The sequence below is a fragment of the Giraffa tippelskirchi genome, chromosome 2, assembly GCF_054371585.1.
Source record: "Giraffa tippelskirchi isolate mGirTip1 chromosome 2, T2T-mGirTip1v1.2.pri, whole genome shotgun sequence".
In the NCBI taxonomy this organism is placed as follows: Eukaryota; Metazoa; Chordata; class Mammalia; order Artiodactyla; family Giraffidae; genus Giraffa; species Giraffa tippelskirchi.
The window spans coordinates 146,404,780-146,428,846 of NC_137276.1; the positions used below are offsets into that span (position 1 = coordinate 146,404,780).

The 24,067-nt window shown below is 39.4% G+C and overlaps 2 long non-coding RNA genes across 4 annotated transcripts in view; one reads left to right on the plus strand and one right to left on the minus strand.

Annotated features, from left to right (window-relative positions):
* LOC145523559 (uncharacterized) overlaps positions 1–24,067 on the plus strand; it is an 880,911-nt gene that overhangs the window by 345,669 nt on the left and 511,175 nt on the right. The gene's annotated exons all lie outside the window — the stretch shown is intronic.
* LOC145539392 (uncharacterized) lies at positions 1,210–5,223 on the minus strand. The gene is made up of 2 exons (XR_014077765.1): positions 4,575–5,223; positions 1,210–3,774 (listed from the first exon to the last, which is right to left on the minus strand). It is a non-coding gene; the product is annotated as an uncharacterized LOC145539392 (long non-coding RNA).

Below are 24,067 nucleotides of genomic sequence, written 5' to 3' on the forward strand. Positions count from 1 at the left end.
GGAAAAACCATAGCTTTGACTATACAGACCTTTGTTGGCAAAGTGATGTTCTGCCTTTTAATCCACTGTCTAGGTTTGTCATAACTTTTCTTCCAAGGAGCAATTGTCCTTTAATTTTGTGGCTGCAGTCACCTTCTGCAGTGATTTTGGAGCCCAAAAATATAAAATTTGCCACATTTTCTTTATCCATTCATCTGCCAATGGATGCCTAGGTTGTTTCCATGTCTTGGCTATTATGAATAATGCTTTAGTGAACATAGGAATACAGATATCTCTTTAATATAGTGATTTCATTTCCTTTGGTCATGTACCCAGAAGTAGAATTTCTTGATGTTATGATATTTCTAGTGTTAATTTTTTTGAGGAACCTCCATACTATTTTTTCTTAGCAGCTGTACCAGTTTACATTTCTTCCAATAGTGTACAAGGATTCCCTTTTCTCCACATCCTTCTCAGTACTTCTTATCTGTGTCTTTTTTTGATAATAGCTTTTCTAACAGGTGTGAGGTGGTATCTCATTGTGGTTTTGATTTGCATTTCCCTGATAATTAATGATGTTGAGCACTTTTTCATGTTCCTATTAATCATCTGTATATCTTTGGTGCTTTCATGTTGGGTGTTATATGTATTTATAATTGTATATCCTCTTGATGAATTGGTCCTTTTATCATTATATAATGACCTTCTTTGTCTCTCATTACAGTTTTCGACTTAATGTCTATTTTATCTGATATAAATATAGCTAACCCTCTTCCCTTTTGCTTTCCATTTGCATGTACACTTATGTATATTTTTTGGGCTGAAGTGAGTCTCTAACTGGCAGCATATGGTATGGTGTTGTGTGTGAGTGTTTTAAATCTATTTAGCCACTCTACACTGTTTGACCAGAGAACTTAGTTATTCTCTTCCTTGCTATCTCATCCTGTGGCTGATATTGGTAGCCCATGCCTTCCTTCCTTGCTCCAAGCTGTCTCTATACATCTTAAATTTGTTGGTCTCAGGGCATCGTAAAACTTATGTAAGTCCCTTATGCAGTGAATGGGAAGGCTGGGGAAGTTGGTCACTCAACCCCACTCTCTCTTTCCCAGTGAGGAGAAATCTCTCCATCCAGGGAGTTCCCTCTTGACACTGAGCAGTGCCAACCTGGGGGATAGGTTGGAAAAGGGAAAATGAAGCTATTCTTTCTTTTCTGTACAGTTTTCTTAAGTGTTTTTGTTGTTGTTAAACAATTTTACTGAGGTTCCCTGAGTGGACTCCTGAACTCTCCCAGAGCTATTTTTGTTCACGAACAGAAGTCTAATTGTTGATCTTTGTGGGGATAGAGGCTGGTGTCTCCTACTCCACCGTTTTGGTGATATTCCAGTCAGCTTAATCTTAATATCACAAATCAGAGACTCTGTGCAAGCCCAAAATATGCACTATCTGGCTTTTAAATTTTTTTCCTCAACTTCCACATTTTTCTCTAAATTGATACATTTTTATCTCTTGCAGCAATAGTAAGATAAGAGAAGTTACAGTGAACTTGGAGTTAGAGAATCTGAGATTAAGTCCTGGTTAGGTTACTTAAGAGCTTTAGGACATGCAGCCAAATGAGCAAATTTATCTGGGCCACAGATATGTCATCTGTAAACTGGGGATGATAAAGCTCACTCTAAAGGTTTTCTGGGTTAGGAAGGGGGTTGGAGGGTGCAGCAAATGGGAGGACATATGTGGGTCACAAGCAAACTGATAAGTATTGTACTGATGTAAAGTATTCTTGTTATCTTCAACTATAAAAACATGGACACATTTTTCCTTGGAGATGTTTCAGATGAATTGCTCAAAAACATGTGATCTGTTTTCAAATGATGATTCCCCATGTTACAACTCTCTCTAGGAAATAGTAGCCATTTTGTTTCAGGAGAATTTCTCAAATATTTCTGTACTAATTAAAATAACTCTCTGAGGTCCAACAGGCAGAACTGGCTCAAGAGTTTAAAGGGACTGCCAAGGCAAGTAGTCAAGTGTGTCTGTGGTACCAAGAGACTTGTGACTTCCTGTTACTTGGTCCTTTTTTTAATTAACAAACACTGTTCCTCTGTTGCAGCCAGCACACACCCCTGCCAGCAAGCTGCTTTTCAGTTTGAACCCGCCCTGAAGGTAGGAATATAAGAGGAAACACTTTCAGACAGCACCAAAACCTAATCACTTCCGGGTAACTGGGAAATTCATCATCATCTCTAAAATGCATCTTGGCTTTTTCAAGGGTGGAGACTGAGTCTATGGAGCTGCTCCAGGAGCCAGAGCTGCTGAATCCCCTCTTCCACTTTCTGTTGCAAACAATAAAGGCTGCTTGTATCATACAAAAAAAAAAAAAATAAGCAAAATGCATCAGCTGTAATCCCCTGATGGCATCTCTTTGGGAGTATCTCTTTGAAGTCTCTGAGTGTCAACACATACCTTCTCCACCCCTCATAGTAATTGAACCCTTTCAAGCGTTTTTTTTTTTTCTGAACTTTTCTGACTATATCAACCATTGCAGAAATAACGTGGAACATTAGTATCACCCTGTATAATTTTAAATTAGGTATTCCTTAGACTGTATGTGAGCCATAGTTCATTTGTTAAATATAGTTTTATAGATGTTGAAACTGAGACACAAGAGGGAATAAGCGACTTGCCACAGGATATAGCAGGTGATAGGTGATTCAAAGAATTCTTGATACCCTGTTCTCGTTTAGGTCCCAAGCCTACAATTTTGAAATCATAAAAAGGCATCTTAACCTCCACCTCTTTTAAGACACTATATTTCTCTTCCTTGTTATCTCATCCTTATTTTCTCTTGTTCTTTAGTACCTGGCATTCTATATTCAGATCTCTGTTCTACTTTGCCTTCCTTCATTGTCAGATTGTTTGTTATTCATTTATGTTTCTTTCGTTCTCATTTACCTTGTGAAATATAACCATATTTCACCTTCATTGAAGTTTCAGTTTCTGTGTTCAGTGTTACTTGCACAGTGACTCTAGTGAATTTAAGAAAATTACTGTGTGTGTGTGTGTATATTGGGGTGAGTAACAGCATAACATACTTTTGTATTTATTATTGTACGCTTAGAAGAATGCAGGAAACGAAAATAGAGCAGAGAACACTGGAAGAGCAAAGAATTAACCATTCACTAATAGGTTGAGTCATTGACAAAAGGGAAGAGATCACTCTAGAGAATCAGGGAAATAATTAGGTCCAGGGAGGCAGAAAGTCTGATCCAGATGGTGGGAGCTCCAGGGGAGGGTAAATCAGGCATCAGGGAGAGATAAAAGAGGGAGGAAGGAGGATATGTAATAAGCTGGCATCCAACAATTGTGTGCTGGGACAGTAGGAATGTATGAGGAAATACTTTCACAAAGCTCTGAAAACGAACCATTTTTAGTTAAATGGAGGAAATCCTTAATACATATAGGCGTGGTATTGGAGAGTCTGGAAAGCTGATCCTCTATAGAGAGTTGAACTATATTTCTGTAGATTCCTATATCTTTGCTAGATTTATTTCATGTGCTTTGGTCTTGTTCCAGCAAACTATTCTGTAAGCTCTTTGAGGTCAGGGATCATGTTTTAGTTTCTTCCAAAGCCCCTTGCACAGTGCTGAGCTCATGATAAGAGTTCATTAAATTCTTGTGAACAGATTTAGTATCTAATACTTATTAGTGGAAAAGGCAAACATCAGATTTGCCCTTTGAAATGAGCACAGTTTATTACTTAGAGGTTGTACAGAGTCTTCTTTTTTTTTTTTTTTGCCACTGGAAACAATGAGAAAACCAGCAAAGTGAGTCCATAAGCTCTTAGCTAGCTTGGTAGAACCCTCGTTATACATAGGGAGTGAGCCCTCCTCCCCCTTCCTCCCTCCCCTGCCTTGCCATAACCCCCTCTTCCAAACATATGCACAGTAAGAGACGAAATGAGATGGGATGAACTGAACTGGCCTGTTCTATAGAAAGAACTCCATCTCTACATATTCCAATCCAAAAATCAGTTAACAGAATTGTTGCCCAATGATTGATACTTAATATGTTAGTTATTAGGGAATCATGTTTGTGTGTCAGAACTTTTAAGGGATCCTAAAATAGCCAACTCAAATATTCTATTCAGTGGTTTCTTGTTCCCCCAACTCCCCACTCCACTTCATAAATGTTGAACCATATGTTTCAGAACATACAGCTGTCCTTGTTCAGAATAGCCCAAAATAGCTTGATTCCCCTGCACCTCTCCGGGTGCTAAGTCTATTTACATTTCAAATTACATGAGGGAAGTGCCTGGTTTTACATATATTTTTTTCCCTTGTTAGCAACTTTTCTATAATTTTAACTTAGTTCAACTGACTAACCTAAACTTTCAGCGTAGTTCCATTCATTAACTACTACATCTCAGGTGCTCTGTCTTCCTGTCATTATCTCACCATTTTATGGCTAAAAAGAACGTTCTCTATGAAGGACCTGAAGAACTCTCTTGGCCCTGTGCAGAACAGGGTGAGGTTATTTTGGCATGCAGGAGTATTCTGAACAACTTTTGAAGTGAACCGAGAAAAAGATGTCACACTCACGAGTCAGAGATTGTCTTCAAATTTGATTTGCCCAGAACAAGTATGGTAAGGCATCAGCAAGAATGAGGGCTCCTATCTTTTCTGATTCTTCATTGGCTCAATAAACTAAGATATTCTCCCAAATGGTTTCCTAGTGAAGAGCAGGCTCCAAGAACTAAGCTGATTAAGTGGAAAATAAATGATTGTTTAAGGCTCATTGGAAAAGGAGTGCTGCAAAGATTCTACTGCCGGAGATTATCTGAGATGATGTCATGCCGTGGAAGTACTAAGGCGATACTCTGCATATGAGAGATTTTTTGTTTGTTTAGTTTGACATCTTATGGAAAAGTATAGGTCATATGATCAAGGATATTTCTTCAGAATAATTGACGTGAAATGGTCACACGCTGACCAGTTATTTACTGTCTCCTGACTCCGGGAGTTGGTGATGGACAGGGAGGCCTGGCGTGCTGCGATTCATGGGGTCACAAAGAGTCGGACACGACTGAGCGACTGAACTGAACTGATGCTATTTTCCACTTCGAACACATCTGGACATGAACTCCATGCCTCGTCTTAGAAATCATCTCTCTTTCTGCTAGTGCAGGTGCTGCCCATCCCTCAATGCCAGCTTAGATCTGTCCTCTTAAACCTTCTCCTACTGTCTCCCTCAATGTGATTATTTTCCTCTTTGAAACACCTACAGCCCTATTACCCTTAGAATTCTCCGGACACTTGGCTTTTATGACATTATATTATTCAACTATTGCCTGGAACAACAGACTGGTTCCAAATAGGGAAAGGAGTATGTCAAGGCTGTATACGGTCACCGTGATTATTTAACTTATATGCAGAGTACATCATGAGAAATGCTGGGCTGGAGGAAGCACAAGCTGGCATCAAGACTGCTGGGAGAAATATCAATAACCTCAGATATGCAGATGACACCACCCTTATGGCAGAAAGTGAAGAACTAAAGAGCCTCTTGATGAAAGTGAAAGAGGAGAATGAAAAAGTTGGCTTAAAACTCAACATTCAGAAAACCAAGATCATGGTATCTGGTCCTATCACTTCATGGCAAATAGATGAGGAAACAGTGGAAACAGTGACAGAATTTAATTTTTTGGGCTCCAAAATGACTGCAGATGGTGACTGCAGCCATGAAATTAAAAGACGCTTACCCCTTGGAAGAAAAGCTGTGACCAACCTAGACAGCATATTAAAAAGCAGAGACATTACTTTGCCAACAAAGGTCCATCTACTCAAAGCTGTGGTTTTTCCAGTAGTCATGTATGGATGTGAGAGTTGGACTAGAAAGAAAGCTGAGCGCCTAAGAATTGATGCTTTTGAACTGTGTTGTTGGAGAAGACTCTTGAGAGTCCCTTGGACTGCAAGGAGATCCAACCAGTCCACCCTTAAGGAGATCAGTCCTGAATATTCATTGGAAGGGCTGATGCTGAAGCTGAAACTCCAATACTTTGGCCACCCGATGCGAAGAACCGACTCATTGGAAAAGACTCTGATGCTGGGAAAGATTGAAGGCAGGAGGAAAAGGGGACGACAGAGAATGAGATGGTTGGATGGCATCACCGACTCAATGGACATGAGTTTGAGTAAACTCTGGGAGTTGGTGATGGACAAGGAGGCCTGGTGTGCTGCAGTCCATGGGGTTGCAAAGAGTCAGACACGAGTGAGCGACTGAACTGAACTGAACTGAACTGGACTGAATCTATGTGTATAGTAATGTGCACAAATCTTAGGTACCAGTGCTGTCAGTTGGATCAAGATATGAAACATTTCCATCTCCTATTAAAGGTATTGGCTTTATTTTCATGTTGTTTGTTCTTTAGTATGAATTGTGAAAGCTGCCGGGGCAGAGATCACATATCTCAAGATCAGAGCAAAAAACAGATGACATACTCAAAGAGGTTTGACTGACATAGTAAAGGACCCGTCTACAGAAGTTTGGGAATCTACAATGAATCATGAGGCATCCAGAGACTAGAAACAGTTGGAAATGATTACTAGCCCTAGGTCTGAGGGGAAAAGGGACTTTTACTTATTGTGAAGCTGTAGTGAAAGCTTGAGCCTCTCAGAAGTAAAATGAATCTCTGACAGCAACTGTAACCTAAAGCATCATAACCATGGTCTGAATCTGAGCCAAACAAGGAGGAAGCCTGGAGATAAAGACTCTTGACTTCCACTCAGGCAGTCCTTGGCTCTTTTGCTAATGCCTTCCACTGGCCACACCCAACTGTAAACCAGAGAGTGAGGGGACTCACCCATGCAGTCAATAGAGGTCAACCTCCCTGAGAACAAAGCATGGCAGAAAAAGGTGGAGAATGGATTTGGAGGCACAAAGGGCAAACAGACAATAACCAGAGAAGACTACCTTATTCTTCTATGGCCGCCCTAGCACTTGCCATATTGTCTTGCTCAAAAGAAATGGTGGATTTCTTGCATATTGCTTGACCTATTAACAATTTATAGATAGGTAATTGCTTTTATTGAAAATTATGTGTCAGCCATAGCAAATGCCCAGTTCTTTAAAATGAATGGGAGCTGCCAGCTCTGAGTTCAAAGATTGTTTGGAATTATCAGACCTGGACAAGAAAAAAGGTGAAAGGATGGCTTTTCTCCGAAACTGTGCTGCTGATTCAGGGTTTCAGGGATACCTAACAACTTCAGGTTTCACTGTAGTCTTTTTATCACCCGTGTTAGGATCACTCATGTTCCTCACAAACACTTGTTAATACAATTGTTGTATTAGCTCTCTTTTTAATGCAATTAAGTTAAAAGCTGAAAATACTTCCTATATAACATTGGGTGGGAAAATATCATGACTTAGATCTCTCAGTGTTGTTTAGCTGGTGGTGCCTCAGTTTCATAACCGTGGTGAGTGTGGCTCTTGACTTATTGTGGGATTTTGATGAGAAAGCACTTAACTTCTCTGTGGGTCTGCAAGATGAGGATCATAGCATCATTTAATGGGAAATATTTCTTGTAGAATTTGTGTTCATTTTCAGAAGAAGTTTCTTACTGGTATTATATAAATGGAAATTTTCTCCTGAGCAGATATTTAATCACTACTTACTGAAGAATATTAAGTGATGCCATTTTGTCCAAAATAGAAATTAAACTCTTGGCAAACTTCAGCATGTTTTGGAAGCAGAGAGAAGGATCTGCTGGAGGCTTCTATTTAGTTTCAAAGGAAAGCAGAATAAATCAGAATCCTGAAAGAGTATATCACCTAGGAGTCCTGTGGAGCCAAGGTGAAGCTTTTTTGAATCTGGGCTCTCTTATATCGTATTTCCTATTCACTTGTTCCAAGGAAATCTAACTTGTCAGGAGACTTGAAGATAATGGTTAGCCCTGGTAATACCTTGTGCTGATTTTCAAGATGTCTCAACTGAAGCAACTGGTTGAGAAAGAAGCCAGGCAATGACTTTACACTTAACCCTGTGGGAGGAAAGCTGCTTATTGGTTCCTATGAACACCTGAATCACATTGGAATTCTTTGGATCACCTGTCACTGTCTTTGTGTGACTTTCATGCAGTGCTTTTTGTTTGCAGTTGTGAACCACGATTTACCTTTGTTCATATCACCTCAGCTCTCTTACAAAGTTGAGCTCATCAGCTGGGGGAATCCTCTCCCTGCCTTCTGAAATCTCTCCCCTCTTTGTCTGCTGTAACCTTAGCCCATTCTCTGACTTGCTCATCTCCATCTCATAGTCTGCTCCTTGGTATTCTGACAGGCTGTGTGGTGCCTACTTCTCTGGTTCAGGTTTGGCCTTTACCTCAGACACAGTTCTCATGTTTGCCATTCTGTATTGTATGCTGAGAAAAGCTTCCACAACTTGCCTCACCTGGCCCCTTACTAGGAAAAGAGCAAAAGACTAGCCTTAAAAACAAACAAACAAACAAACAAACAACCATACAAACGGTTTTAATAGCTTAATTCAGGAGAAAATTTTAAGTGTTACCAAAAGAGATGGAGAACTCTGCTGTGATAGGTGATATGCTGAAAAAAATTTTCTAGATTCTTAGCTTTGAATAGGATTTACTAAAAGAGGGAGAGAAGGATGAAGGAGGGATGGGAGGTAGGAGCGGGGGCGGGGTTGGAGGGGCGGCAAGGAGAGAGAGAGGGAGGAATACTTCCTTTTGGTGAAGCACCAAGGAGAGAATACTATACTCTTTCTAGCTCAGCGTGTTTCTGAGCTCCATTGTCTGACTCATTGAAGGCAAACGTAAAGAAATAACAACCTAAGAGAAACCCAAGGAAGCAAACATCCTTGGAAAGTATTACACATGCATTCAAACCACTGCTTAGATGATCTCTGCCAGGGTTGCCCTGCATTACTACACATAAAAGATAGAGTTGACACCATAGTTGGTATGTGGTAGCTGATAATTCTCCTTGTGATATGCTTACGGAACTTGAAAACAAAGTCAGGTTAAATTCCCTTTGACATGTAAAAGAAACATTCTACTTATAGCTACCTGAATAGTTTGTGCAGTACTTCTAATGAAGTAGTTCTTAAGTCTTTAAAATGTTCAAAGATCCTTACAATAATCCATCTTGAAGAAGAAATGATTGAAATGTAACTGGAATCTGTATTTGATTTAAGTTGTGAGTAACTTGTAATAGTGTATGGATGACAGACCAATTTTCTGAGCCCTCTCCTGTTTGTATATTAGAATTGAGTGAAATAGTGACTAGAGGAGAGAGAACTCAGATAGGTGGGTGAGCACATATCCTTGGACTGGAGGGGGGAAATTGGTTAGGCTGCTCTGGCTTAATGACATCCACCTCCTTTGTTCTATTTCTAAAATCACCAGGGAGCCTTGTGATCTGTAATTTGATTTCCTGTGTAGCTTTACCTATCAGAAGGGAGTGTGCAGACTGTTGGCCTCGCTCCTGGACCAAGCCATGTCTCTAGATCTAAATTAATAAATTGGCATCCTGTGTAGTAAATCAGCCTCTAGGTTTCCTTCACATGAATGTGACACCAGAGATGTGTCATCTCTGGAAAAGCTTAAACATCGGTCAATGGGATCCAGGAAGGGACTCTGCGTGGGGGTGAGGTAGGGTGGAGACAGACATATATGTATTTACATAGAAAGAAATCTGTGGGTTTTTTTTAAAATTCTCAAAAGGGACCTGAGACAGAAAGCTGAAGATCTACTGACATATTGAAGCTGAGACCACACCTGGGCCTGGAGTGGACTCTTTCCAGAAACTGACACAGGAAAGTCTCTGCCTAAAGCTATCAGTGACTCTCTCATCACATCTTCTCACATCTTTTAGATGAGGTAGATTGTACTCTTCTGGGATTCTAAAGGGCTTGATTCAGTCTTTTAAAGGAAGTAAATTATTCCAATGCCCTGGAGCAACATTGTACAGAACTGTCCTCACAAACTCAGTGATTCCACTATGTGCTATGAGCAGGCTCTCCCTGCTTAGGTTAAATGCAGACTGTTCAGTTTAAAAAAAAAAAAAAAAAAGAAACTCCAGGAATTGAGAGAAGAGATGGAAAGAGGCTGGAGGGAAAGAACACGCATCTTATCTGGGCAGGAAAAGGAACTCACATAATGCTCTGTGAGGTATTAGTTTACTGTGTAGCTTTAAGGAGTTTACCTTGACATAGGCATTTCAGTTTCTGACTTTATTTTCTTAACGTCGTAAGACAAGTTAATCTTTTAGGAAAATCATCACTCTGTACAAGATATATACAGCTATTTCCCCGTGGTTAGAGCACAGTGAGGAAGCCCTCAGTAAGTTCTAAGTGTTAATAACAAAAGAAGTAAGACTCAGAAGAGAAGGAAAAATGAAACTCAAAATTCTTGCTTTGTATTTGGGAAAAAAATCTTGTTAGGAAGTAGTCAAGAATTGTATTAAATGCATCATCAACTCTGAGCCCACAGGGATAAATTATCAATAATTTTTAAAAAACCTGAGACTGATAATCAGATTATACAGGCGTTGGTTAAGAAACACGATAATCAGTTCAGGCAATTCTAGTGCACTGAGCACATCTAGACTGAGGAGATGAGCTTAGCTGATATACCGTAGCAGGGCAAGTAGCAAGTGTCCTAGAAGGGCAGGAGAGAAAGGGAGCCGTATTTAACTACACAGCTCCTCCACCTGTGTATGTGGACAGTGGTTTGTTTCACAAGCACAAACCCAATGGCTTTCCAGGCTAAACAACCAACACATTTTTACTACAGAAATATAAAAATGACCAGGCTAACGACAGCAAAAATAACATCTCAGCCAACAATCCAGAATGTTTACCCTTGTTTGGAAGCCATTCAAATTCTGAGCAGTTATATGGATTTCTGAATGGATACATTTATAAGCTAAATGAGTCAAAAACATGTCGGCCTAAACTAAGTAAATTGGAGACTGGAGTGATTTTTGTAATTGAATATTAATCTTTGACTGTGGAAGCTTACGATGTAACCCTATCAAGTCTAGTTCAGCTTTTTTGGAACAGTAAAAAGTACCCCTGGTAATGATGAAAGCTGTTGAAATTGTGGTCACTGGATTTAAAAAAAAAATTTTTTTTTCCCCTGGGGGCCAGGGGTCATTTCCTCCATCTTGCTTCTCCAGGTTCAGATTGCTGCTTCCCTTCTGAGCAGTATGGAAAGTTAAGTGTGGAATAACAAGTTTTTTCAGGTCAAATGCAAACAATTCCACCTTAAAATAGCAGAACTCACCTTAAGGCAGCTTTTGGCAGCCTGCCAGAGCAGGGCAGGAAAGCTGCACTTTAATCAAAAGGATGTACATTCTTTATGCAGGCTGTGGAAAGAACAGCTGGGAAGAGACTTTTTATTGATTCTTTTTATTTCCCTCTCTTCTTCATCCCTTCCCCCACCCTTTCTAACAAGCACATTTAATATTTACTGGTAGTCAGGGTTTTTTTGGTTTTTTTTTTTAATTTTCTGAAACTTGTTGGAATAAAAACGTTCCCCCTCTCCAAGAGCCTTATAATTTGAAAGTGTCCTAACGGGGCTATGAGCCACACCCTGATATTGCTTTTACTTTGGCTGAGTCCCTGATGGCTCGGACGGTAAAGAATCTGTCTACAGTGCAGGAGACCCAGGTTTGATCCCTGGGTCAGCAAGATCCTCTGGAGAAGGGAATGGTTACCCACTTCAGTATTCTTGCCTGGAGAATTCCATGGACAGAGGAGCCTGGTGGGGTACAATCCACGGGGTCGAAAAGAGTCAGACACGACTGAGCAACTAACACTTTCACACTGGCTGAAACTAGAGCCAGGCAACCTTAGCTAAGCAAAAATTCCCCAGAGGAAAGGGAACATGAAATGGTCTGGGCAGAATGTGGGGCTATTTCTTCAGGGAGTGGGTGGGACAGCCCACTTTCAGTCCAGGATTAAGAATGCTCTGTTTTTAAGAGATGAAGATACTAAAAATCAAAACTCTATCCCTTAGTGATGTAAGTACTTGCAGGGAATATGAAGGGTGGACTGTAATTGCACGTTAAGTTTTTACTGCTGGACCAAGAGAGAAGGAACTTGAGGGATGCATCAGATATGGGACTGTCAGCATACATGGACGGAAATCACTAATGTCGGCAATCATTTCTGAAGACAGAGGACCACAGAATAGTATGGACGCTACATGACAAGTATTAAAAATAATATTTGTAGGCTTTGGAGACCAAACAGTACATGAGGAGCAGTATATCACTTTAGCAGACATAATAAACCTCTTTGTCATGTGTGAAAACAGAGATGCATATTGGGGCCCTGAACATCAAATCCTATTTTGAGACCTGTTTGGTTTGGCCTTAATAGCATCCTTTAACAAGTTTTTACATTAGTGCTAGCATTTGAAATTTGGGAATTCTCATTTAAATTCTGCTTTTCAGCTTCTCTTGAAAGATTAGTTATCTGGCATGTGGGGTATATACTTCCAGATGAAAATTTGGTTGCTGGATCTAAATAATAGGTCCGTCAGATGGGGCAAGTGGTAGGTAGATCTGCAGGCCTTGTCTTCCTGCCTACAGGGTTGCCTGCCTAGGTAGACATTTGAGTTTACAGCCACTGGAGCAAATTAATTTGTGTAGCAAGGATCTATTGAGCATCCTTTACCTGTGTACAGATTCTGTTATGGTGTGTGCCTGCTAAGTCTCTTCTGTTGTGTCCCACTCTTTGCCACCCTATGGACTGTAGCCCGCCAGGTTCCTCTGTCCATGGGATTTCCCAGGCAAGAATACTGGAGTGGATTGTCATTTTCCTCCTCCAGGCAATCTTCCCGATACTAGGATCAAACCTGTGTCTCTTATGTCTCCTGCATCGGCAGACTGGTTCTTTACCATTAGCACCACCTGGAAAAACCAGATACTTTCCAGTCAAAAGCTTTCTATGGTTCTCCGTTGCCAATACAATATAGTCCAAGCCCTTTAGTTTGAAATGAAATCTCCTAGCCTTTGGTATCCTTCAGTAATTCTGGGCTTTCCTCTCACATGCGGGAGAATGCCCTGTCTTCTCACTTCACTGGTTTGTTATTCTTCACTCGCTTCCTACTGCCTCTCCTCTGAGTTGGTGCTGCTGATAGTCCTTGTTCTAGCTTCTTCCACATATTTGTCCATGGAAGTCCTCCCCCTCTGCAGGGTCCAGGTCAAGCCTGATGCATCTAAGACAGTGATACTCAAAGTCTCTGTGAGGAAAGGCCCATTTCCTTCTTTTTCTTGTCATTCTTTTCCTTTCTTCTTAAAATTTCCAATCTACTTAACAGACATACAAAGCACAAGCTGTAATTTTTTGCTGTCAGTTTCAGCAGATGTAATTTTACTTTGTCAATGGCTATGAATGATTCTAAATGTTTTTTCTCAACTTCTGAATTTATTTCATATGTAACCAGCACCTGTCCTTGAACACACTTTGAATAGCTTTAATCAGATACTCTCAGGTAAACTAATCTGCTTGTTACCTGCATCACAAAGAATTGAGTCTACACCTCCACCCTAGCAGAGACTGTATTAGAGCTTTGTAACTCTACCTATTCCATTTTAAACTTCAGGAGGACAAGAGCTCTGTTGAACCTGTTACACTCATTTTGGCCCCTCTGGGTCTATTTGTAAGGGAAAGGGCTTAGTAAGTGTTGGATTTTCAGCACTGTTGCCAGGAAGTGAGATGAGAGGATTAAAATTCTTTAGCTTTCAAGGAGCTTATGATAATATGAAGAGAGGACTAACCTGCATAAAGCCACTGTAAATAATACACAATAAATAAGTGCTGAAGTTTTTGATATATCTTATGAAAATGGTATTGTTGTTTAGTTGCTAAGTCATGTCTGACTCTTTGCGATCCCATGTATTGTAGCCCACCAGGCTCCTCTGTCTGTGGGATTTCCCAGGCAATAATACTAGAGTGGGTTGCCATTTCCTTCTTGAGGGGATCTTCCTGACCCAGGGATTGAACCCTGTCTGCTGCTTGGCAGGTGGATTCTTTACCACTAAGCCACTTGGGAAGCCCATGAAAATGATATAGATAAGTAGAAAATAGATTGCTCAATGGAAGTTGGACCAGTTTTAGAAAATTTTACTAGTGTCAAGCTAGAACTTGAGAGACACATTCCCATTGAAGATGGCAGTGTAAGCGGAGGCCTACCTGGGCAAGGGGCTGTGTGCTTCAGTTTGCTCCTCTTCACAGTGAGGGGTTGGATTAGAGGATCTCTCTGATCTCTATGATTGTATGATTCTAAAATGAAAGTGACAACACTGTACATCTGCTGTGTTTATAGCGGTAGAAAATAATTAGAATGTACATATCCTTTCATCTTTTCTCCAAGTCTTCCATTAGATGAAAATCCAGCTCTGACTTATTTCTTTATAACAAAATCTCTACATAACCTAATGACAAACCTGACCCAAGGAGGAGGTGGCAACCTACTCCAGTGTTCTTGCCAGGAGAATCCCTTGGACAGGGGAGCCTGGCAGGCTGCAGTCCATGGTTGCAAAGAGTTGAACATGACCAAGCGACTGAGCACACGTGTGAGTGCGCGCACACACACACACACACACACACAAATTAACATTCATTCTAATATGCTGCAATAAAAATGGTAAAGGAACTCAACATTCCTCGGAGTTTGTGATAATGGGATTTGACTGGTTCTGCCTAGGTCATTTCCTACATTTCTCTTCATTTTATTGGCAAAGAGAGATTATTGTAGCATAGGCTTGAAGCCTACTTGGGGGATCTATACAGAGCCAACCAACCTGGAAAGTCTTTTGTTTTGACCTTCCTTACACTGCCTTCCAGATAAGTAAGGTGAGATGGTTCAGTTCCCTGAACTTTTGACAGTGGCCCAGGAAAATGGACCCACTCTTTCAGTCACACAAGCCACTTCATTTATGCATTTTCTAAGATATTGGTTAGGGGAATGGTAGACTAGTTACGAGGGTAGAAAGTTAGAAATGTGTGTGTTTATTTTCTCCTTCCTTCCCCACTGAGCTCTTGGAACTGGTGTAGAAAGAGAAGAGTAAACTGCAGCTGTCCCTTTGGGAGGTGGAAAGCCTGGGAGTAGTGTGGTTCAGAGGAAGAGATGTATGCATAGGAATTTGATAATCATCAAAAGACCATTAGAAGCTCATTGATGAAAAACTCACTGCAGTCTTCATTGAAAATTTAGATGCTTAGATATATTTGAAGGGGGAGCCAAATGGACAAATTCATTATATGTTTTTCATCTATGATTGGCATTAGAACTGAATTACATAGTGTGAAAGAAATAATATTAATTTCTTCACTATGCTTTGTAAAACTATGTATTATGTAAATAAGTTATTTGCATTATTTTCAATGCATAAAGCTATGTCTTAGATTCAATGAATGCTTATTTTTAACTTATGAATTGTGACTGTAGATCATTTTATGAAAGAGGCTAACACACCCTGGAATGTATTAATCCTGGTATATCTATTAAACAAAGTATGTGTTCATCCAATGATCCTATATTGATGAGTTTTTATATGAAAGTTACTTGGGCCAATAATGATAGTGTAACTGAAAATATACCTTTATGGTACCATGCTTCACAGGCTATTCTTAAATATTATGAATTCGTTTTATCTTTATAAATACTATCTGTTATAATCCCCATTTTACAGATGAGAAAACAAAGGCACAAGCTATTGGTATCTTAAACTTGGTTATAGCAATGAAATTATAGGTCTTAACAAAATTGTGTGAAAATAGATAAGAAAATCTAGAACCTCACTGAAGAAGCAATATCTGAATTGGACTGTGAAACTTGAGTGGGAGTTTTCCATATTTATGTATGTGTATGTATATATATATATATATGTATATATATATATGACCTTCAAAGTATGTGGCATACCTTTAAAATTTATTATTATTATTTAGTTAGTTAGTTTATTGTTGGCTGCGCTGGGTCTTTGTTGCTATATGCAAGCTTTCTGTAGTTGCGGCAAATGGAGGCTACTCTCTAGCTTCTCATTGCAGTGGCTTCTCTTGTTGCAGAGCATGGGCTCTAGGGCATGTGGGCTTCAGTACTTGTGTGCATGGGCTTTGTTGCCCTGTGGAATGGGGGATCTTCTTGTACTAGGGATCGGACCCACGTCCCTTGCATTGGTAGGCAAATTCTTAACCACTGAACCACCAGGGGAGTCCATGAGGCAAATATTTTAATAGCCTCAATTGTGGTAAATCTTTGAATTTTAATGTATATCTGGACATTGGAAAATGTGAAAAATCATTCAGATTCAACTTTGGTAAATGAAACCAGTCATTTTGTCAATACTGAAAAAACATTTTCACTTTTTGCATGTGTATGATTTGTATGTCAATAGACTCTAAGGCTAATTCCAAAAAAGTTAAAAAATCTTAATATAAGAATAGCTCAATAAGAAGAGCTGTAAGACTAGCTCAAAAAATGTTTAAAAAATATTTTAAGCCTACCTTACAACAGAATCCTAAATAATAAGACTATGAATCTACATATTCAATAGTCATTTTGTCAATACAGAAAAAACATTTTCACTTTTTGCATGTGTATGATTTGTAAGCTGTAAGAATAGCTCAAAAAAAGTTTAAAAAATATTTTAAGCCTACCTTACAATAGAATCCTAAATAATAAGAATATGAATCTACATATTCAATTGGAAACTTTTCTTTTACATTTTTAAATTAAATTTTAATTTTCTTCCAGTTTTACTGAGATATAATTGCCATACAGCACTGTGTAAATTTGTTTTATATTATAATAATTTGATTTACATATATCATGAAATAATTACCACAATAAGCTTAGCAATTATCTATCATCTCATATAGATACAAATGAAAAAAAGAGAAACAAATTTTTCTTGTGATGGGAGCTCTTAGGATTTACTCTCTTTACAACTTTCATATATGATATTCAACAATGTTAATTATACTAATCATGTTGTACATTATATCCCTGGTACTTATTAATCTTAAAACTGGAAGTTTGAAGCTTTTGAGTGAAATGGGTGAGGGAAATTGAGAGGGACAAACTTCTAGTTACAAAATAAATGAGTCATAGAGATGAAATGTACAGCCTGGGAAACACAGTTGATGATAGTGTAATATCTCTCTATGATGACCGATGGTAACTAGATTTATCATGGTGATCATTTTGTAATGTATAGAAATATCAGATCACTGTTTTGCACCAGGAATAGCAGTGTTTCAGGTCAATTTTCCTTCCAAAAAACCCCCAATAAACTCATAGAAAAAGAGATCAGATTTGTGGTTACCAGAGGTTGAGGGGGAGTAGAAAGAGGGGGAATTATATGCGAGTGCTCAAAAGGTATACCTGTATTTCTGAAGTGGAAAGTGAGTATCAGACATACTTGTCCCTTGTGTCTGTTCTTTTACTTTGCTTTAGAGGTGCTATGTATTCTCATGCAGAATGTGAGATCCCTGTAGGTTATCACCCTGTATCCTCAGAAACTGGCACAGTGTCTTTACAGTAAATTCTTGGAAAATGCTTATTTAAATGAGTTGAATTAAGTAAATGGATTTTGATCTTCCCATAGTGATACAACAGTGGCAAAGAAATGATTCCTTTTTGTAAGCACCCTTCATAGACAAAGTGGCTATATGCTTTTGAGGCTGAATAAGTCAGATTCCTGTTCCCATGTTGGTTGAATACTGGCTATGCCACTAGGCTTCATGCATTTAACTTGCCCTGGTAAAATTAATGTAAGGAGATGTTGCCTAGAGATAATTCAGATGAAAAAATAAATTGCAGCATACAAAGTAAACTGTGATTACACAGAAATGTGAGATTGCATCCAACTTGATTTTAACATGTGGGCAGGAATCATGTGTTCCTACGTAATCAGTTTTAGTTTAAGTGTTTAAGTGGATTTAAATATGACCCAGAGTGGAAATGAGCTGGTAAAACATTTTAAACAGTAAGGCACTATATGAAACACCATGATACTCAACAATCTTTTCTATTTTGTCCAAATCCCATATACCCTTCAAGTCTCAGCTCTCATCCTGCCTGCTTCCTGAAATCTATCCTCACTTCTTGATTGTAATTAATATGTCCTTTCTCAATTAATATGTCCTTTCTCTGAATGCCCAGAGCACCTTATCTTACTTGTCCTAAGGTATATAGCACCATACTTTGTTAAAACTTATTTTTTATGGGTCTCTTCTCCCTACCTATCACCATGTATTATGCCCCACGAGAGTAGAATCTTTGTATCTTCATCTTTGTTTCTTCACACTGTGTCTGACACTGGACCTTATTGATACTGGGTTTTTAATAGCTGATTGTTGAAAACAAATGATACAACCATGACAAAGCAATGGGAAATAAACAACTCCTTTCTAAATTATGAGAGACAGAGTTTTTCTTCATGAATGTGCAGCCATGCAGGTCTAGAGATAGAAATGAATGTAGGTTTATTTTTGTTGTGTTTGTTTTTATCTCAGTCAAAGCGTCTAATCTACCATGCTGATGTCTTATGCACAGATGGAACCTTATCATGCATACAAGTCTCTGAAGGAAATAATTTTTGTTTAAACTTCCCCTTAGAAACTTCAAGGGAATTCACAACAGGATTCTTTAATGATCTGGCTGTATTGTATTACTGATTGCCAAACCGAAAAATGTTTGGCAGAACTTTGGGCTTTGGAGGTTTTGGATGTCTTCCAATTAATCTGCCTCAGGATTTTGAAACACAAATAAATGAGTTCCAGTTGAAACTTTTTTTTTTTTTTTGAATCTAAGCTTCCAGGCCTTTATTTCCCTCCCATGTTAACATTTTGGTACAGAAATACCAATCAAGCAGAAAGAAGATAATCAGTCAGTATTTTCAGAGGTTATTAATGGCTTTGGTTTAGAAGAACAACATGAGAATGAATGGTTTAAAACTTTCTGTTTCTTAATAGTAACTGACTGTTGGCTCTTGGCATTTATTTTACAGGATGTTTTCCCCAATTTGTGTTTGGGAGAGGAGGACAAGGGCGTTCTTTCCCACTTTGGTTCTGCTAGGAGGAAGATTCTGAATGTACCTTTGTTAAACATTACACACTTAGCTTTGTTTTACTCTTCTTGTCTGGGAGCCAAATATTTTTTAAGTCACTCAACATTATGCTGAGGCATGCTAGTCACTGAATGTGATTACGAAGTGAAGTTAAATGCACATTAAAAAGAGGCATGGCTGGGAGTTTCTATGTGTACCACCCCCAGTGAAGAAGTAGATAATTTGGGTGAGTGATACAACTTTGGTCACCTCCATAAACCTCAGTGCCTGTTCTTGGTGAGTTCTGAGGGAAGCACTTTTTTTTTTTTTTTTTTAAATTAAGGAAAAGATGAAGAAAGCACTGACTCCCATCTGCTCTATACACACAACACACACAGACACTCCACCTGCTCATGCTCAGTAGCACACGTGGTCTTTGTATGGGTCCTTGGCTGTGACACATTGTCCATGTCTGGGGTGGCCAGGTAACCTAGCAAACATTCTGAAAAGTGGGGGCAAAGTGGGGGAGGCACAGCAGTTTTTAATTTTAAGAAATCCCTCTTACCAAGCCCTCTACTGACTTTTATCTTTGATTATTATGCATTTGTAATAAAAAATATAGCCACACCATAAAATGTACATTGTATCACTGAAGGAAAACAACATGAACTTCAAAATTTTCCTCTGAAGTTTCACACTGAGGGTTTTTTTTTTTTTCATTTTGGTTTGTGGGAAGACCAATACTTCTCAGAGTACTGTTGAGAGATGCTAGATTAGAAGAGACTTCAATTAAATAAAATTTTGAATTATATATATTTTTTAAGAAAAGTTTTCAGCCCATGTAGGAGATATTGATAGGAAAATGCATGTTTTTAGTGTTTCAGATGATCTTTCTTCTTCTAAGGTGATGTTGAGCCTGTCCCCTCATCTGTGAGCTTTCCTTACAGGCTCATAGGAACCAAGCAGCTTGGTCCATCAGCCACATTGCCATCCTGGGCATGGGCTGGTCGAACAGATAGGCAAGTGACCTGGTGCCTAGAAATGGCTCTGACCTCTCACTCTAACAGGGTCTGAGACACTTCACTCAGCTCTGGTTTCCCAGCGTTCTTTTTGACATCTCAGAATAAAATCTCAGGTAATGTGAGCAAGAATCTTCAATGAATGCTGAAACCAATGAGTGAAGTTTTCATGAGGACCATCACCACACCTCCCCCAGACTGCTTCCTCATTGAAAGGGAGGAACATGGCTGTGCAGTAGAGGTATCTGTCTGTCCTCACCTTGACTTCCTGGGTGCACTTGACCCCACTTTTGATGGCAAGCCTGAGCCTCATGAAGATCCAGATGTGGTGCAATATGCAGTAGCAGTGTCACCTATGACAAATTCTTGCCAACAGTGAATTTATTCAGGCTTCAGGTATAACTTCTACTTCCAAGGGAATACAGAAGCTAGAGGAACAACTTAACTAGCACCAAAGGAAATAAAATCCAGAAGGCAGATCATTATGTAGATAATTGGTGTAGACTTTTCAACAATTAATGCCATGCTACAAAAAGAGAGAGGAGGAGGTGTTTTAAAATTACACAAGGAGCAAATACCATCTATGATCCTTCACATGATGCCAATTTGAACAAACCAGCTATAAGAAAAGATTTTTTTGGAACAGTTTGGGAATTTTGAGAATGGCGTGAGGGAATTACTAATTAGTTTTGTCAGATGTGATAATGGTATTGTGTTTATATAAGAAAATATCCTTATTTAGATATGCATGCTAAAATATTAGGAAGTGAAATATTATGTGTGCTAAGTTAAAATGTTTTAACCAAAAAATTAAAGCAATTATGGCCAACTGCTAATAATTTATAAATCTGAATGATGGTGTGAGTATACATATACATATGTGTGTGTTCAGTCTCTCAGTCATGTCTGACTCTTTGTGACCCCATGAACTGTAGCCTGCCCGGCTTCTCTGTCCATGGGATTCTCCAGGCAAGAATACTGGAGTGGGTTGCCATTTCCTCCTCCAGGGGATCTTCCCAACCAAGAATCGAACCCCCATCTCTTACATTGGTAGGTAGATTATTTACTGCTGAGCCACCTGGGAAGCATATACATATACATGTACATATACATATATATATACATGTACATATATATATACATATACATAGGCTTCCCGGGTAGTGCTAGTGATAAAGAACCCACCTGCCAGTGCAGGAGGTGTAAGAGATGTGAGTTCAGTCCCTGGATCACGGGTGTCCCCTGGAGGGGGAAATGGCAACCCACCTACAATCCATAGGGTTGCAAATAGACGCAACTGAAGTGACTTAGCATGCACACATACATATACATATTCAGTTTTTCTACTTTTAGTATTTTTGAAATTTTTGTAATTAAAAAGCATGAAATTCTCTATAAGAGTGAATCAGTCTTAGATCAGAAAACCCTTGGTTCTAGTCCCAGTTCTCCCATGTACTTTTTGAAGGGCAGGGTTAAACCACTATGGTCTGTGCTCAGTGTCTTTATCAGCAAAATGATGATAACAACAGTATCAGCTTTGTAGGATTGTTATGGGGATAAAATGAATTAACTCCAGTGAAGTGCTTAGAACAGTGACTGGCATGTAGTGAGCTCTCAACAAACGTTAGCTGTAATTCCTTCATGTAGGAGGAGTCAGTTGGAATTAGGTTTGAATCCTGGCTCTGTCTTTTATTAGCTATGCTGCCTTGAGCTGTTTGCTTAACCTCACTGAAACTCAGTTTTCATTTTTCAAAATAGAGGTCCTAATACTGCTAGGATTGTGGTAGGATTAATCACAGAGTACATACAAAGTTGCTAACACATCGTTACCACTTAATAGGTAGTGGTTTGATTATTTCAGAGGCCTCCATTTCCTTACTCAATGCATGGCTCATACTGGAATGTTCTGACACTTAGTTATACAGGCAGAAAGCTGACAGCTTAGCAAGGGGCATGTGGGGATGATCTTTTGGTCTCCACTTACCTTGAGACAAACTTCGTGTCACATTGGCACTGACCACTGTGTATTCATGGGGGCCTTTCACCAGGTAAGGATCTCAGCTTGGATGGGACAGGGTGGGATAGAGTTCACAGGGCAGGTGCAGGAGAAGATCTGGGCTTTTACATGGACATAAAATATGAGTAAGATCCAGAAGGAAGAAAAGACATTAGTGAACTGGGAAGTCTGGCTCGTGTTTATTTCCACCTCAACCTGTCTGAGGAGTTTGAAATCACCTGTGAAGGTGAAAGGACTTTCATCATAGCCTTCATCTAAAACAGGCATTTGCAGCCAGCAGACTGATTTCTCTAGATGTTCTGTGATGCTCTGGCCAGCTCTACTGTTTCTCAGTGTGGGACTTAAAAAGCTGAGAGGATTTGGGGACTACTAGCCCTTACAAGGTAACCATCATCACAGAGGATAGCATTTGTAATACTCAGTTCTTATGGTTGAATAGTCTTTTGATGATCTCATTAGAGTAACATATTTATAATTTTCCGAGTTCCCTTTTTTTCTCTTTCCTCTAAGTAGCTGTATTTTCTTCCTGCTTTAGATACCATGGGACTTATGACCTACTTCCTTCTCCATTATTAAATTCTGCTGATAGAGAAACATGTGTTCCTAGTAATTTATTTGCTGTTGTTGTTCATTTGCTAAGTTGTGTCCGACTCTTTGCAGCCCCATGGACTTCAGCACATCAGGCTCCTCTGTCCTCCACTATCTCTCAGAGTTTGCTCAAATTCATGCTTATTAAGTTGGTGATGCTGTCCAACCATCTCATCCTCTGCCACCCTCTACTCTTTTTGCCTTCAGTCTTTCCCAGCATCTGGGTCTTTTCCAATGAGTTGGCTCTTCACATCTGGTGGCCAAAATACTGGAGCTTCAGCTTCAGCATCAGTCCTTCCAATGAATATTCATGGTTGATTTCATTTAGGATTGACTGGTTTGATCTTTTTACACGAATTTATATAAGATGTGAAAGCCTGGAAACAGATCAAAGCATATGCCCAAGCAATGGGAAGTAAATAGTTAAAGGCAAACAAACTCAAAAAAACTAATCTATTAAGTTTTTATGACTTCTGAGATAGAAATGTGAATCCAGGTTCATCAACATCTTTTGTAGAAATGTGAATCCAGGTTCATCAACATCTTTTGTTTTCATTTTCTTGGACACATGGCAGTACATCTTCTAGGTAAGACCATGCGGTGGAGTTCTGCCAGTTGGAGTGATATGTTCTGTTTTAGGAATGGCCCACAAAAGCTGCTGTGGGTGATCATATCTCTTACTCTGCCTTTCTTTTCATTAGCTGGCTTGAAAGAAAGAACTTTAAAGATCAATATGAGGGTGGAACCACAAGTTGAAGATTCAGTTCAGTTCAGTCGCTCAGTCTGTCTGACTCTTTGCGACTCCATGAACCGCAGCACGCCAGGCCTCCCTGTCCATCACCAACTCCTCGAGTCCACCCAAACCCATGTCCATCGAGTCGGTGATGCCATCCAACCATCTCATCCTCTGTCGTCCCCTTCTTCTCCTGCCCTCAATCTTTCCCAGCATCAGGGTCTTTTCCAATGAGTCAGCTCTTTGCATCAGGTGGCCAAAGTATTGGAGTTTCAGCTTCAAATCAGTCCTTCCAGTGAACACCACGACTGATCTCCTTTAGGATGGACTAGTTGGATCTTCTTGCAGTCCAAGGGACTCTCAAGAGTCTTCTCCAACACCACAGTTCAAAAGCATCAATTCTTCGATGCTCAGCCTTCTTTATAGTTCAACTCTCACATCCATACATGACCACTGGAAAAACCATAGCCTTGAATTTTAACAAGTTGAAGGTACCTGAGTTCATAAATGACTCTGTGAAGTGGTATACCCCCACCCCCAGCCCCCATTAATCCACAGTGGGCTGTGATATGAGCAAGAAATATAATTTTATTATGTTAAGCTGCTGTCATTTGGGAGTTGTTACAGAAGTTAGGCTACCTTGAATAATATAGCCCT